Below are 18,309 nucleotides of genomic sequence, written 5' to 3' on the forward strand. Positions count from 1 at the left end.
CGTACAGTCAGTCAGCCACTTGATGGCAGAACTCGCACACAGTTAATAACAAAACAGCTCAGCACCATGGACAGCATCTTCATTCCTACAGCACGTCCACAAGAGGGTGAGGTTATGGTGAATAAAGTGATAAAGCCTTGAGATGAGCAGATGTTGGACTAGAAATCACTTGCCGGTTTACTTTTGATGCAATGCTCATGTGATAATGCGGTAATCCTTTTAAAGGAATGTGAGAAAATATCAAATATCCAAATATTTTTTAAGAGGATACATGGTTTAGTTGAGTAAATCTCTCCTATTATAGATGTGTTTGTAGTTTATAATACTACACAGAAATATATTGTGCAATGATTTATATTTTTCATCAAATCATGACAATAATAATTTTTTTTACTATGTATCAAAAAGCTTTTAAATTTATGTTAATTTTGCCTATCATTCTGAAAAGCGTGAGACACTAGAGTATTTTTGGAGCAGAATATTTATTCTGGGGAAGACTGTGAATCTGTCGATTAGACTGTGATTGGACACCAAGCATGTCCTGGAGTAGGCTACATGTAAATGTAGCCCCAGTCTAGCAGCTCAAATCTCAAGCCCTAATCTGTGTTTGGTTTCCACTCATTTCCAGTGCTGTCTGATAGTGGATAATTCAGTCTTCTTAACAGCAAAGATAAGGCTGTAACAAATGGGCTCCTCCAACAGGCAATTTATCACACATGGACCAAAGAGATTGTTAATTGTCACAGATTGTGAGCTAAATGTGAAAATGCTGTTACAGCCAGACTGGTGTCTTCTTCAGGATTTTCACTGGTGAAATGCAGAGCAACACTGCTGAGAAGAAGTATAGAAAAAAAACAGTATACATTATTTGCAACATTTTACAGAAGATTTACTGAATACACAAGTTCGTGTTGGTATTTTTCCCAATGCTCACAGCTCTTGCATCAACCTGAAGCGAAACTAACAAACAGTTTCCATTATAACATTCACCTCACAGTCCACAGGAGATGTAGTACAATCTGGCCCAGTTTACCACTCTTCTCTGTGAGCATAATTAGCTGGATTTTGAACAATGGGCATGAAAAAGGGGATTGTCTTTTCTTATTCATTTCTCTTTTTTGCTGTGCACTTGTGTTGGGTAAAAAGCTCCAAAGCCTCTCTCCCTTTGTAGTCCAATTAGTTGTCCAATTTGGATGCAAAATTCCATCCTGCACAGTTCCGGCTTTAAGCATCCAGAGAAGTTAAGTCCACCCTTGTTGTGGAAAATGGCACACAGGCTGCTATTGCACACACCTTTGGCTGTGAGAATACTTCATAAAAAGCTTTAATCCCCCAGTACTGCAGCAGCGAGTCCCAGGAGATAGCAGGCTGACAGGGCCATTCTGATGGGTCTGCATGAAAGCGCAGGCTTGTGTATCTGCAAAGTGCAGCCGGGGCTCCACATTCCCACAACGCCTTGCACCTCGCCCAAACAACCACTCACAAGCGGGTGGAGCAAAAAAACACATTCATCTCCCACAGCTGTCAACCTCCACCATGCCATAGCTGAAATAAAACTTAAAAATTTCTGCTCAGAGCTTTCACATGCCAAATTCTCCTTTTCTCTGAGAAAACAGGCTGGTAACTGATTGTTTTGTAGCAAGAGATACAAATCCCCGTTGATGTGTAATGGCTGTGCTATTATGGCTTACTGTGCTCTAACCTGTATTGTATTCTACTTTTTCTGCCAGGTTAGAACATGGCATTTTCTTTTCTTTATGGGTGTGACAACTGAGCAGTGGATATATCTAAACTGCACCAGTTAAACTGTTAAACACTTAAGTGAATGTTGGTCACACACAGCAGTTAATTACCCTTTCAATCTCCCAGGAAGAGATATTACCTCTAACAGGAGAAGGAATCATTTGGGAGAGGATTATTTATTTGCCTGTTACCCTGAGGAACCATAAGGATTTATTTTTTTGTAGTACGAAGTGGTGGAACTGGACCGCTCACCCAAGTATATTCACTTTTGATCATAGCGTACCACCTTTTTGGTCCATTCAGTAGTAATATGGTCCCACTTTCTAATAAGTCACCTGCTACTAAGGGGTTTTTACTAATTTACTAATTTTACTATTACTAATACTTCATAGATCTATTACAAGCCATGAATAAGTATAACTTTTTGGTCGCCAGGTTGTGAAAAATTCTTCTGCCTGGTGAATGCTTCTATTTATTAAACACACATATTTCTCCTGGTATGCAGATAGAAATAAAACCAAGGAACACAAGGTCACAAAGGATCGGAACTTAAGTTTATTTTAACTTTTGTCCCTGAAAGCAACTATGTTAAAGCCTGTGATGCTACAGTAACTTCCTGTTTACGTAGTGGGTTGCTTCTTATTGGACAGCATTCCAGATGTTTCCTAGAAACCGATTTACACATTACTTGTGTATTTGCTATCACATCTCTCAAGTTATAGTGGTGCAACTTGATTTAGTAAATCACTAGTTTGAAATTAGCTAGTAGTTATTAAGAACTTAAGAAAGACTTATGAAGTGCTGGTACAACTCAGTCCAGCAGAACACTTATCTTTTCAGCTCCTACATTTATCAATAAGACCAGTTAAATAGACCACTTACCCTCTGGGAAACATGCAGAGAATCCGGAACAACATCCATTTATTAACAGTTTATTAACAATTGTAGTGTAGACTTGATGGCTTTTTAGAAAGTGTGAAACTCACAAATAGTAAGGATTATCAACATTTATAACTGTATTATTTCCAAATAGAAAGGCCACCAGCCGGAGAACCAAAGCTATTCTCATTAATGGCTTGTAACTTATTACAACTTTAGTTACAATCTATAATCCATTTATTAAAGGGTGAATTATCAGAGGGTCAGAACAAAAATATCAGCTGTCCAGACACATTAAAAGAAACACTAGCAGCACTTCCTCTATCACTAGTGTACTACTCTGGCTCCTGGTTGCCTTTTTTGGCACCTATCAGTTGCCAACTGTTCAGGGATGTAATATAAATGATTCATGTGTATTATATGACAAATAAGCCCATCATTGTCATTTGGCATAGATAAAAGACAGAGGGATGAGCAGACGAAGGATGCATGAAAGAGCCCTTGTCTGGGTGAGACACGATACTGCTCAACAAAGGGATTTCATACGGTGCTGAGGCTTCCTCCGGCATCCCGCACTCTTTCTTTATTCTGCCAAGGTAATTCACACAAGTCTACAACCCACCGACATCGCCAGAGAAAGATGATTACAGCTGTAGCTCCAGACTGACAGCTTCTCCAGTCTCCTCAACTCCACGGGCCTCTCCATGGTTACCAAGACACTGGCAACGTGAAAAAAAACTGCTTAAAAAAAAGAGTGATAATTTGTTTTCTGGTTCTCCTCCATCACCTGAGACAGCTGAGAAGGCTATGCATTCCCAGTGGCACATCTATTCATGCATATAGATTAGGCTGATTTCAGACGCCTTAGTCTGAAAAGGAAATCATTTTGTTCAGTGAATCAGTGAGATGGAAATCTGTAGTAAATATTTTCTCTGAAATATTTCATACAATTTTTTTTCCCACACTGTTTTAAAAAGCAACACAGTATGGAGTTACTTTTGCGTCTTTATTATGCAGGCAAACAGCTAAGGTTTGCAATCAAAAAATAGAGAAAAATAGAGAGAGCAAAACTATCAACACTGCAATCAAAAACTGTTTTATTGTAAGTAAAATACGTTTGTGATTAAACTTTGTTGTTTTTGATTTGGCTCATTATGAAATCAAACTTATTCTGTTTGATTGCATAATAAAGATGCAAAAGTAACTCCATACACAGTCTCTTTTTTTGCAATCAGTGGGGTTTACAGCAGTTTGATAATGATGGCAGCTGTAGTGAGTGTGTATTTTGTGAGGTGGAAAATGAGAAACCAATTATCCAATGAAACTAAGGATTATATTGTTAAACATAATAACAATGACAAGAGGGAGAATACAAATTATAACAGTGTAGCATCATAAACCTATTATTACATTAACAGAGAACAGTTTGAAATGTAAATACAATGTCACATTAGTGAAAGTTCTGTTTTCACAGAGAAAACAGGGCTGCAACTATCACTTACTGTCATGATGTAAAAAGTGTAAAATGCTAAACCTGATGTAAGAATAACAGCATTGATTTCCACAGCCTGGAGACAGTGATAGAGGATGTGAAGCTTGTCACATTGGATAGATCGTAAACATGTCTTTCTTCCCTGCATAGAGCATGAAAACATGTTACTATCTGCCATCAGCGACAGGCTGCTGGCCCTCCTCATACGAGTAAAACGACATGTTCAGCTAGTGTGTTTGTGCTTCATTTTATATCCAAATGCCTCAGAGCTGCTCTGTAAATGGGTAATCTCCAGTTGAGTGTCATAATCACCCAGAAATTAAAAAGGTAACACTCAAGCAACACTGACATTAATTGGCTCTGTTTACAGTTTATGCTGGGTTGACTGAACAGCTTTACTGAGTAACTGAATGTTCATTATCATGAGTGTTTTCTGAGGCAGTTATTTATACGCTTCATATATGTCCCAATTACACACACACTACCATGATAAGTGATCATTTACAGTACCAGTCAAAAGTTCCCATTCGCTTGAATGAGAAAGCGTGTCCAAACTTTTGACTGGTAGGGCCTACTGTATATTATTATCATATTTAATGCACTGGCTGGAGTGACTTGACAGGGTAAGATGATCTAAAAATGAACTTCAGTTTCATTTCAACCTCTTCAAACTCTGATCTCTATTCCTTGTAACAATTGTAATATATTCATGAGACTGGCTCCAAGTCTTTTACATAGTCTGACTTTAGATGCTGTTAATATGTCCTAATGTGTGGTAACTGTCTAAAAATGATCTCAGACTAGTCAGTGTAATCAAACTGGAATCCATTTTCACCAAAAATCAATGTGAGCGAAAAACATTACAGCATATTAAATGTTTGGTTAGGGCCATTTCGAGCGGCTAGTGTATCTAAAAATATTGTGTTGTTTTCATAAGTCCTATGATTTAAATTCAATGTGTACAGTGTTTATTGTTCTATTACTAATGATATTTCCCTCCCAATTTGAAAGAATAGCTCAACATTTTGGGAAATATGTTTAATCGTTTTGTTGTTTTTTTTGCTGTGAGTTAGATGAGAGGATGGATACCACGCTCATGACTGTATGAAGCTACAGCTAGAAGGTGATTAGCTCATCTTAGCTTAGCTTAGCTTAGCCTAAAGACTGGAAGTAGAGGGAAACAGCAAGCCAGGCCCTGTTCAAAAATAAAATAAAAATCCACCTAGCACCACTAAGCTCACTAGTTAGCATGCTATATCTAATTTGTTTCATCCGTATTCATTTTATTTGTTTATGCTAAGCTAAGTTAAGCTTCATACCTAATGGACACACATGAAAGTGGTATCAATATTACCACCTATAATCTCGGCAAGACAGTTTATAAACATATTTCTCTTCCTCTAGCTACAAGCCGATGAGAAGCATAAACATTTCTTACAATAAAATTATGAACGGCAAAGATTTTCATTCAACACTTAACTTAAAATGTACTTAATATGATGTCCCATTAGTAGCAAAATGTTTGCAACTTTGACCAAATGGCCTTCACTGATTTAAACCAGCTTCAGCCAGCTAACTGGTTCTCTTGCAGCTGTCAAAAAGGCAACCAAGACAGCAAGGATAGCTCCAAGGCTTCACCACGCCACCTCCACATATCCACCATAGTTACGTCCTCACCACTCACCTGAAAAGCTGGGGCTGACTCCATAATCTCCACCTGGCATGAGGCATTCTGAGAGGTGGAGATGAAATTGAAGCGAACAGCCCCAATTCCTCAGGTAGATTCTAATAAGAAAATCCCCAGGGATATCAGGTGGGAGTGTCTGTGGATGTGTGAGAACGAAGGCGATGGTATGTGGGCTTCTAAAAAGCACAGGAATGGCGGAGCTCCTCTGACAAGGAGGATGTTTAAGTTCAGAGCGTGTGAAACTTGTCCTGTCAAGTGAAACAATTGGCCAGTTCCAGCTCCCATTCATCAAAGTGACAGCACTTGGCCACGTGGAAATGAATGAATAAATAAAGGAGAACACATTCAGTGATGAAGTGGAGCCTGCTGGGTAGACGCTGTCAGAGAGGACTGTCAGTATGTATACTATTCAGCCCTTGTTGGCAAAATGACATTGCCCATGACTGAAACGCCCCTTGCATATGGTTTCCTCTTCTCCAACAAACTATACATCAAATGATTTCTGACAGTGAAAGTAAAATTTCATCTTTATAATCTTCCTTCACCCCCCATCTACTGATATTGCAGCCCCTACTGGCCAGCTGTCATGGCAGGTCTGTTGTCTGCTCCCTGAAAAAAACACCAACATTTGACCTCGGAGAACTCATCAACATCCTTTTCCTGACTTTGACTGTGAAAAGAAAAAGTATTTGTATGCACCCCATGTGGATACAGAAAAGTATGCTTCACCCCTTACTACCCTGCTCTTGAGCTATGACCTGCCACATATTCATTATTGATCATCACTTTCTGTTGCAGCTGAGTTGCCTTGGTTACCTATAGACATCCATGCTGGCCTACAAGTCTCCTTCCATGTGCAATTCACAAGAAATAAGAGTGCCTTTGATAAGGAGGCGTTCTGTGCTGCAGAGGTTGTAAACACATTGGGGTCATCTCGCTGGATCCTTTGTCTCTTTTATCTTCAGATTGAGGAGGGTTGGAAGTCACTGGGAACGCTCTCTATGTTAATGCTATTTGAGAAATTAAGGTTGCAATAAATGCAATTGAATATAAAGGAATGTGTTGTATTGTCTGCTTGTATAGTCATTGTGCAGATGTTTCAAAGTAAAAACATTAAATAAATCAATTAAATCAAAGGTGGTACAAATTTAATGAGTTGTGTGTTGAACTTCAATAATCTGTATACCAATATGACCCCCTTGTTCCTTGGTTAAAGGAATAATTTGACATTTTGGGAAATACACTTATTTGCCTATTTGCTGAGATTTAGATTTAAAGATTGAAGCCACTTTCATGTCAGCGTGGTAAATAAGAAGCTAATGCCAGGAGAGTGTTAGCTTAGCTTAGCATCAAGACTGGACAACTGACGCCATTCAAAAGATTAATGCTAACTCAATATATCTCATTTGTTTCAAATGAATGGGAGGGCTGGCGTTTTCGCCAGACCACCTAATTTGGTCTGAATACGGCCTTATGGAGGGGTTCAGGCTAGCTGTTTCCCGCTGTTTTCGAACCATATGTTAAACTAAGCTAACCAGCTGTTTGTTGTAATTTCACATTTAACACACAGATATGTAATAACAGTAATAATAATAATAATAATAATAATAATAATAATAATAATAATAATAATTTTAATTAATTTGTAGCAGACTTTTCATTCATAGTGAATCTTAAAGTGGTATCAATCAACTCTCAGAGTTGAGAAAGTGAGTCAGTGTATTTCCCAAAATGCCTTACTATTCCTTTGAGTAAAGGCATAAAAGTTTGAATGAGGACTCTATTTTGCAACAAAGGCCTGAGAACATTTCATGTATTTCTGTATCATTTGTCACTCACAGCCACTTTAAATGCATCACTCAGCTCTAACTTTTTTATGGGATACCTTGGATCAATCCATCATCACATGAATGAAACAGTATTGAACAGCGCAAGCAACTTCTTTTTTCCTCTGTGAGGACAAAAAGCCCTTATTTTCCTTATGAGCTGGGTTCCCTCAGCCATGGCGTATCATTCTGAAAGTGACACCTTCATCATAAATTACATACAGGCAGTGTGATGGCACCCAACTTTAGCCTGGGGTAAGTAGTGGGTGGTGCAGGGAGTCTTATGTTGCTTGGCTGCACAGGGAACCATATTGATTACCACTCATGTTTCTTTTGAATCAATCTCCATCACCCATTGGCCATTTTCTCCATTATATTTCATTTGGGGAGACAGATGATGGAGATGGCGGCGTGTATGGAGCCTATCTGTGGCACTGCAGAGATTCCATCAGGAGATTTAGCATTGTCTCTATCTCAACTGGATTGGTTAATGGAAGGAGGCACATCACTGTCACTGTCCGCCCTCGATCTTCCCTCTCCCTCCCTCATCGCACCCCCCTGGGGATCCAGAGACAACATTTACTTTGGCTGATTAAAACCCCTGCCAAATAACACCTCTGGTTCAGACACCTTCAGTGACAGATGATATATATTGTTTTTCTATGTATATATGACCATACATATTGGAGGTGTTACGCTGTACATGTAGAGTATATTTGTAGTGAAAGAACGATTTCTAGTTTGATATTCCTGTCTCCATAAACCATAAATGAAATGTCTGGTATTGAAGCTTCACTGTGTATCTTTTATTCGACAAATCAAGTCTTTCTTGAGGCCTGAAATAATAAAACATTTTCCATGTCAATCAAGTCCAACCAGAATGAATATTTCCATATTTCTTTATTTCTGCTGTGAGATGAAATTACCTCAAAAGCCCCTTTTGATCAGAGGCATTCCTCACTATGACAGCCAACACACATGGCATATTTATCCACAAACAGAATCTGACTTGTAATTGTTCCGTGGTAAACCGGAGTTGCTTTTATGGAGGCTCTGTATGGAATGGATCTCACTCAGCTGGTGTCAGCCAGACTTATTTTTCCTCCTAGCACTGGAGCTTGGTCAGCGCTCAGCTCAGCCCAAACCCCCAGTCTATCAAACCCATCAGTGTTTCATGTAGCCTGGGGGACACTGGCTAGCAGCCTGAATGAGCTCGCTATACCTCCTCTTCTTCTTCTACCCGCCTTTGCCTCCTCTCCTTATGCAACATGTTGAGCCATAGAAGCCTGCTGATGTTGGCTGGCCGTATGGATTTTTTCACTAAAATGTTCGAAGATCTCAGATCCTCTCAGGGAAAGATGCACGTAAACAAAGTAAACTACAACACTACCTGCATCACAACCTTTTTAAAATTGTAATAGGGGGGTTGTCCTGGTGGCCTAGTGGTTATGACATCTATCATGTAACTGTAGTGTGTCTGGTTCAATGCCCACTAGGGGACCTTTGTTACATTCAGAACAGCGCTGCCAGGATCTTGAGGAGAGTGCGAAAACACAAACATATAACACCAATTTTGTTTTCATTGCACTGGCTCCCCGTCTCCCTCAGCATTGTCCTGCTACTCATATACAAATACATCAACGGACATGCGCCTCCCTTCCTACAGGAACTGATCATACCACAAACCTCCACCCGCACCCTCAGATCTGCCAGCAGTTTTCTCCTCTGGGCACCTAGTAGCTCCAGACCATGGGGGATCAAGCATTCTGCTTTGATGCACGCCAGTGGAACAGGCCTCCTAACCATCTGAGAGCAACACAGACCCTAGACTCTTTTTAAAAATGGCCTAAAAACCTTTCTATTCAGGAAGGCTTTTTCATCTTAACTCTTATTTTCTTTATGTTGTGTGTTATAGGTTATTAATATTGCAGAACTTTGAGTTTCACTATGAATGAAAAGTGCGGTACAAATTAAATGTATTATTATTATATCACTCCTCTCTCTTTCCATGTTTTCTGTCTGCATCCATACTCTCAACTATCCAGTAACAAGGCTAAGAGTCTACAGCCAACAACAGCATGCTAACATGCTCAGTGACAATGCTAACATGCTGATGTTTAGCAGATTTAATGTTCACCTTCTTAGTTAAGCGTGTTAGCATGGTAACATTCATTAACACAAAGTACAGCTAAGACTGGTGGGAATGTCAGAACATTTGCAGGTATTTGGTCATAAATCAAAATCTCACACGTGACTTAACATGTTGACCTTTCTGCTGTCTTTACACAATAAACTGTAACACATTGTGAACATTGTAAACCCATCTGATGTACTGCAGGTTACCAACAGACCTTTATTCTTACCCCTTCTGGCCAATTATTACATTTACTTCACCTTTGCTGCTGAAGATTAAAAAGAATTTTGGATCTGAACAATTTGATTTTTACAGTTTGCATTTTGTTAAAAGCCACCTCAACTGATTTTGTGATGCTTATCAAAGTAGCTGAATTATAAATCATGGTAATCACAGTCTATTTAGTTCATAATCTGACCTCTGTAGAGTCTCATTTAATTTTTTCCACAAACATGGCAACCTTTTATTATCCCTTGCTTAAATATAACCCATGATAGCTGAGCTACAGTTAACAGGGCTGTGAAGGGCACTGCAGAGAGCTGGTATACAATTGCAGCTGTCACCTTCCCACCATTTCATGGTTGTTCATGCTAAAATCGTACAAGTTACACCATACCAAAACAAGGCATAATGTAGTATAACATTATTCTTTGTTATTAAAAACTGGCAGCATTAAAATACAGTATGTGATATGAGAGGAACACACACATTAATAGTGTATCTGGCCTAAAACGATAAAAATCTTCACCGTATTATATCTCTCTGCGAAGAAGAAAAAGAAGAGAGCTCTCACTCTTCTCCAACTTTTGTGTCCTGCAAACTCCAGGTGTAACACAATCAGTTCGTTTAAATTGAAAACTTAAAAGACTTAGCCTGCTGTTGCATATATCCTCTGTTGAAACATCCTGGACCAAATTTTTGTGGTGCGTGATTTTGGAAGAAACTTGTGAATCAGGTTAATGCCCTTTTTTGCAGAATGGAAGGAGGAGACCCCTGCTTAACTGTGATTTATCTTCTAACACACATGATCTTTGGCCAGCAGCTAAGCTTTAAAGGAATACATTTACGCAGACTGTGATTATGCTCTCAAAAGGTCACCACTGTGGAAAGTGCTTGTAATCATGTATCTAGTCTAAAATCAGTGAGAAGTGGATTAAGACTATTTTATGAGGTCCTGGGTCTTGCTCTCATTTTCTTGTTGCTTAGTGACTGGGTTTAAGTGGAGTTTTTGAAGGAATATGGACCTCTCAGACTGCCATGCCATACAACTCATACATTTATTTTTGTGACCCACCAAGGGCATTTAGGAAATTGTTCACTGAGACTTGAGGGCTACGGATTACATTGCTTTGTGTTTGCCTTACAGAGAGTATATACCTGAAAGTATATACTCTATGGCCTCAGTTTAAGTGAAGATTATTTAGTTTGTTTCTACAATAAAGACAACATTATGTTTGCTCATTTCCACAAACCTATAAGCAGCTCAGTCCCTGAGGGTGCATTAACTTTAGATACATGACAAACACGAACACGAGGCTAGCTAATTTCACACACAAACACATGCCATTTGGGATCAGCACTAGAATTACAAGGATGCCCAAGGCTACTTCACTACTCAGCTGTCTGGAACACATCTTCAAACCGAAACCACCAAGGACCTTATTTGACCATGTTTCACTATGAGTTGAATGTAAGATTCTGAGTTGATTAACTAGAACTTAGTTGACAAATGTAATATTATATGTGGTGTAAATACACAGTAAAACTACATTATTAATATATATTTTGCAAAGCTACTGTATGAATTGCTGTGCTGAAGGACTCAAGTCATATTTGAAATCCTAGCATTACCGCTATATATTTTGCACTATTATGAAAAATCACCCTTTTACTACCTGGTCATTAGCCTGCTCAAAATTCAAGTCTGATTTTCTACTTTTGCTCTTTCCCTACATGCGCTGTGTTTGTCAGAGTAAACACCTCTGTGTTAGAAACATTCCTGCAGAGCAAATTGCACCGTCAACACCTTTTAAAAACAGTATGGACACTGGTCGAAACTCTCTTCAAACATCACACTTTCACATTATCAGAAAAAAGTGACCATTGCATAATCTAAAAGTTCCCATGTTGCTTGACACCACAAAGTGCTAATTTTATGCCAAACACTCTCTTTAGTCATTATATAAACACTAATGGACCTGTGCATCATTGAATTCATACCATCATAAGAGATATTAAAACTCCATAAGTATGGAGCTAAATGATTCTCCCCTGGGTGATTTTCGATAATATCCAGCCCTCCCATGTGCTGAAATTAAACAAAAGCATAAATCTCTTCTAAATAGCTATAGAAAATGAAGCTGCATGCTGTGCCTTGATAGTTGAGGGAGAAAGTTGTGTGCAACAGTCTTTTCCCTCAACTGAGTTATGCTGGCTTAAAAAAGTACTAATCTAAATGCATCTCTATGCATTGTGTGCTTTGAAAAATGAAGATAATCCAATTTAAAACTACAATAACTGATTTTTTGGCCACTTGGCTGCAGCAGAAACAAGCTGTAAACACAAGACATATATGATACATAACCTTTTAAGTTGATATGGCTCACTTGTTAGCCATCAGTTGCTTTCACATCCAGCGCATATGAGGCACCCTTATCATTTATTTTGAGTCGTGTTTGTGTCCACTTGATGAATGTAAGTCCAATATTCACTCTCTTGAACTCTTTTTTGGTCTATACTAACATCTGAGGGAAATATGATGATCCACTATGTTCACCAGCTAATTGACAACTTTGTCTGTCTGCATTGTGGTGCAGGGCAGGTATTATAGAGTAGCTCCTTCCCTGAAAACAGCTGCCTGCTGCGTCTGGAAATTAGTTCGATACCCAACATATCAGAGGTAATATCAAGAAAACTAAAAACCCACCATATGACATCATCTATAGCTACACTTTTGACCACTGGATACTCAGTGATGAAAGTTATATTTTCCATAAATATCTGATGTTGTTTAATGCATGTCAGAAAAGCACTATTGTGTACAGTATCTGAAGTACAATGTTTGTTCTCCTATCACCCCAGTCAGAGGATGATTCTGGTTTAATGGATGTGAGAGCTGAGATGGGATACTTGCTCAGAACGGCACAGGCATACCTCCGCTCAGGCAGTTATTTTCCCAGAGGCAGGATGTTACTTTCTCTCCTCTTGAGTGGTAAGTGTTCACTCCACCCATCAATCGCATCTTTTTTAGAAACAAACATTTTCCAGCAAAGACAGTTACATGCAGGCAGAAGTGGACTCAACATCCCTAAAGGCAGTGTCCATCAGCAGGTATTGTTTACTGCAGGGCATGAGAACATTTTGAGAGAATAGAAGCTGCGTCCACTTGCAACAGAAACACAGACCAGAAAACTGACTGATGCTGAAAATGTTTTTAACTTAAACAAAACCTTTTGAAATGTTCAGAATTATTCACAATTTTCTCCATTTTAATGTTGATTGTTGTACATCACAATTTTAAAGAATAAACAAAGTCTGGATACTGTTACTGATATACTGTACATCATCACTACATCAATCAATTTTTCAAGCTGATTTTGAACAAATTACATATTTGTTCAAAAGACAAGTTTTTCCTCCTCTATTCACTGAAGACAACAAAATGAAATTTTCTGTGTATAAGTACTACTGTCTTTAATAAATAATCACTTCTCTGAGTAAAGTTGATACATGAAACTGTATGTTGTTTAATCAGTATTTGGTGGTGTATTCAGTGTTTAACGCCATCTAAATGCTATATTTACTGTTTTTATCCAACCAATGTTAAGGATGATTGATGGTTGTGACGTTTAAATTGTTTTTGTTTAGTATGCTAATGATGATCATTTTCCTTTTATTTAACTCTTCTGAATTATCTTCTTCCATTCAGTAGCCTCATATCACGACCAACTACCAAACAGTACAGTACAAGCCTGGACTTTAAATGTTTAGAATTTTTTCTTACTTTATGTACAGTAGTACATATGTAGGTTTCATTTTCAGGTTTATCCTTGTCTTTGCAGCTCTGCTTGCCGCTGAAAATATTTAAATTTGCATTCATTGTGGATTCCGGTGCTTAACCAACACGTTTTCACTCCCAACTCGTCACATATCAACGCTTGGTCAGGACCCTGTGGTTACTTTTTAACGCACAGTATCACGGTAGACACTGTTAAAAAATGATAATATTTTATGGTGTGACAACGCGGTGGTTAAGGTCTGGTTAGGTTTAGGCACAAAACCACTTGGTTAGGGTTAAGGAAAGACCATGGTTTGGGTTAAAATAAAAAATAAAATAAAAACAGCAAGGTCTTGAACCATGCTCTGTGTTGACTCTGTGCTGATTTCCAACATTCTGCCAACAACATTATAAGCCATCCACCGACCCCTCCACCTCATAATAAGAAAATAAGTCAGCTTATATAGATGTCTTGTGAAGTACGTCACTTCAAAAATGTTGATATGATATTTATTGTTGAAATGTTAATATGCTCCATATTACAGGTGTTGAAATGTACATATTCAACGTATCTGTGGTTTGCAGAAACATACAATGCCGACGTTTTATTCTGGCGACCAAGCTGAAAATTGTTACCTTATTTAGATGTCATCGGTCTCATAACGTCTATTTCAGACGTTGTGGGAGCTCAACAGAAGTCTATCGTACTACCCTGCAGGAAAATGACAAAATCACAAAATGACACTAAAGGGGTACCTGGTGTGTTAAAAAGTGACGCCACGGGGTCCTGACCAAGCATCGATATGTGACGAGTTGGGAGTGAGAACGGGATGGCTTAACAGTCCACTATTTAGCAGTGTAAAATCATTTAAAATCTTTTTTTTTCACAATAAAATCATTTTTTTCAAATAAAAGATGAAAATGGATATTAAAATGAAATCAAAGTACCTGACCCTTTTAACAATTTTTAGGTCTGGCTATACCAATAAGAGCATTATGGGGAATGCACCACTGTTATTGCATGCACTTGTATGTATGTATGAATTGTGCTACACCACACTATGAAGTCAGCACTGCTACAGACAAAATCTTTGGTGTGATTTTCTTCATTTTCTTCTCAGTCTGCACCATCCAGGTGCCTCCAACTTGTTGTAGAGTCTAGACACACACAGCATGTCCTGGGGCTACAATACATTATCACTGTATGGATTATTGAGGATTACTCTTAGCAGACAAATTGATGCCTGTTCCCTCTCTACAACAGATATCTAATGGTAAAATCGGTGGTTTTCATTGCAAATGGGTAGTTTAAGATATGATTTTCACTGACTGACACTAAAACTTAATAATTACCACTACTGTTTTACGTAGCTATGTTCTCCTATCACTCTCTTGCTGCACTGAAAATATGCTAATACCTGATCAGATCATCTACATTTGAAGTTAGTTATTGGACAGGAGTGGAAAAAACCAAGCACATGACATGACAGTGCAACACTGCTGGCTGCGTTTTGAGGGTTAAGTGTTTAGAGCAGATTTTCCCATAACCACTGGTTTTACTAATCAGTTTTATCCACACCAGTAACAACACTTTAATTAGTTTTTTACAGCTACCACACAGCATATCGAACAATTCTCCAATCAACACATCTCTGAATATTTGTCACCAAACAATCATCACTAATTTCACTGAAATTATTATAGCATCAAATATTCATGAAACCTAAATGATTTTTTTTATAAATCAGCATTTGGCCTCACAATTGGCAGGAAATAATTAACTGAAAATGATAACACTGTATTCATCTACAACATCTTTCTGCAGAATTTAATAAATCTGCTCAAAGAAATGCTTTACAGTTTTCTAGCTCCGCAAAACAAACCTAATAATCTCATCCTGTCTGTGCACTAATTAAACAGTAAGTGGGCTCTTTCCATCCTCTGGCAATGAAGATACTCTTCTCATGCCAACTGTATTTGACCTGTGACACCAAGTCAGAGAAGGAGGACAAACAGCACTGTGCACTTTAATGACTGCTCTCTTTACACTTGCCAAAAGTCTTCCTTTTTTCTCTTTTGTTACTGACTGCCTTTCACTAGCAGGATTGTCTCTCTAATTAACAATTTTCTTGTTTTTGGATAGTGTTTACCATGTGAACAAAATCAACTTAAATTGTTACATGGTTTACAGGATGCAAAAACTTCATCCTCATCATTGTATTGTATTGTATTGTATTCTATCATGACTGTTACTGTAAAAATAAACAACACAATCAACAGTTACAACAGATGACTTGATACATATTTTCCAACCACATATCTACTAGGGATGTGCAGAGGGCCCAGGATTTGTATTTGTGTCTGTATTTGTTGAGGCAGTGAAATTATTTGTATTTGTATTTGTATTTGAATAAAAGTGCAAAGTGGCTTAAAAATCCTGTTTTTGTTTTTATTACGCTTTTAATTTTAGAAAATTAAAGTTACAATAAGTGTTCATGAATAAACTACCTTATGAAGGAGGTCCCCACACTGGGTCTTGAACTGGATTCTCCCAGATCATAGTTTTTTTTTTTCCTGAAAATAAATATTTTTTAAAATATTAGTATGAAACAAATATTCCCCCCACTATTTGTGCTTTGCCGAATAACATATTTGTATTTGGGCACACTCCTAACATCTATTGTATATGTCAGTATGTCCCACTGCTGTTTAAAGTCTATCTATATCAAGCAGTCTTATTATTTTCTGCTGTGTACTGCTTATGCAACTGCTGTTATCAGTGGTTATGAATGTTTCAACTGCTGTGCTGAAAAATCTATTTTTTTATTATCACATACTTACAGTGTGCAATGATTACACCTACTTTAATCCCCAGATTGCCAAATCCAGTCCAGTCATGTTATCAGAATGCCTCTTGTTGAGGTATCCATAGTTATATTTCTACAGCATAGTGTTGATTAGCAGTCTAGCATTAATGTACGCAGATATCCAGCTTGTCTGACTGCCACTCATTCCTCAGTGTTGAATTGACCCATACTGACTCTGTTACAGCTGTAGTGTCTGTCTTGATGGGTGAAAGTATAAACACAGATGAAAAGTGGAACATTGGTTGCAGTCCGGCACCAAACACATTCTTATCATAGAGAGCCAGCTGGACAATCAGAAATGTCACTGTGGAAATTGAGTTCGACTGGCAAATACTGTTATGTGCACAGCATAGAGGCAATGATTTTGTTTTTATCTAATCCAGTGTAGTGATACTACTTCACTGTAAATGCTCCCATCAAGTGAATAATTACAGCTGTATGGAGGGCAGATGTTGTTAAATCTGCAACAAATAAAAGGTAGAAACACACAACCTGGATGGCATCTGGATTACAACATGACATGAACATGAGAGTGACGCTATGGCAGTGATCACTAACAAGAGTACTGTAGTCTAGTTTTTAGGCAGCAGTTACACTTAAAAAAGCTCAAAAACACTTGATTCTAGCAGTGTTTTCTCAGGTTTTCTATTGGCCTTGCTTTGAGCTAAATGCTAACATAACATGCTAACATGTTCACAATGACAGTCTTACAGTACAGCTGAGGCTGATGGGAATGCTATTAGTTTTTTAGGTATTTGGTCAAAAACTAAAGTATTGAACTGATTAAAATTTTGACCTGGTAATGGTGCTAGATAAAAATTAAAGGGATGACCAAAATAATTACAATTAACCCAGAAGGAACATCAATGTTTTAACCAAATTTCATGGTAATCTATCCAGTAGTCAAGACATTTATGCCAACCTCATGGTGGCACTAGAGGGAAAAGCAGCAGGGGATCAACAAAGTCATTGGGACTCATCGTGTTTAGATGTTTCACTGAATATGTGAAAAGGATCAAATCAATAAGGATTCATCCTCTGGAAACCATCGACATTTGTACCAATCTGTAGCAAATTCAAAACTTGTTTTGTTATTGCAGTTTGGACCAAAGTGGCTGACCAGCTGACCGACTGACTGACCAACAGATCAATGTTGCTAGCATGGCTAAAAATTAGCAATCAAAATGGTTACTGCGCATGTCACATAAACGCAATGTACCTGGTTTGATTCCAGCAAGGGACCTTTGTTGCACGTTATACTCATCTCTCTCTCCTCTTGTTTCCTGTCTGCTTCTTCACTGCCCAATATCCGATAAAAGGCAAAAATGCAAAAAAAAATAAATGTTTCATAAATGATGTTTTTTTTTTTCAAATAAATAATTTATCCTTGTAAACTGGGACAGAACTTTTAGTATCTGAACTGGTGTCGGTGCTGACTAAAGGTATTCAAGAGTGGAATTATCCTTTGAATTAACTCTGGTGTTATTTCCGTGCTCTGACATTTTTAATAGCAAAAAAGTAACTTTTTGTGTCACATCAATAAAATATTTCATGCATAGCAGGATGTGGTTTATGGAAATTATTATCCCAAGCCAGCACTGACAAACAACACACACAGTAATGAAAGCAAATCTACTTTTTTTTACTAAACAAATGCATAAGCAGCAACACAACAGAGCCTGAG

At 38.0% G+C, this 18,309-nt stretch overlaps 1 long non-coding RNA gene across 1 annotated transcript; it reads left to right on the forward strand.

Moving 5' to 3' along the window:
* Positions 1–18: 18 nt before the first annotated feature.
* Positions 19–4,224, forward strand: LOC121904469. The gene is made up of 2 exons (XR_006098237.1): positions 19–106; positions 3,078–4,224. It is a non-coding gene; the product is annotated as an uncharacterized LOC121904469 (long non-coding RNA).
* Positions 4,225–18,309: the final 14,085 nt, after the last annotated feature.

Source organism: Thunnus maccoyii, chromosome 9 (assembly GCF_910596095.1).
Source record: "Thunnus maccoyii chromosome 9, fThuMac1.1, whole genome shotgun sequence".
Lineage (NCBI taxonomy): Eukaryota > Metazoa > Chordata > Actinopteri > Scombriformes > Scombridae > Thunnus > Thunnus maccoyii.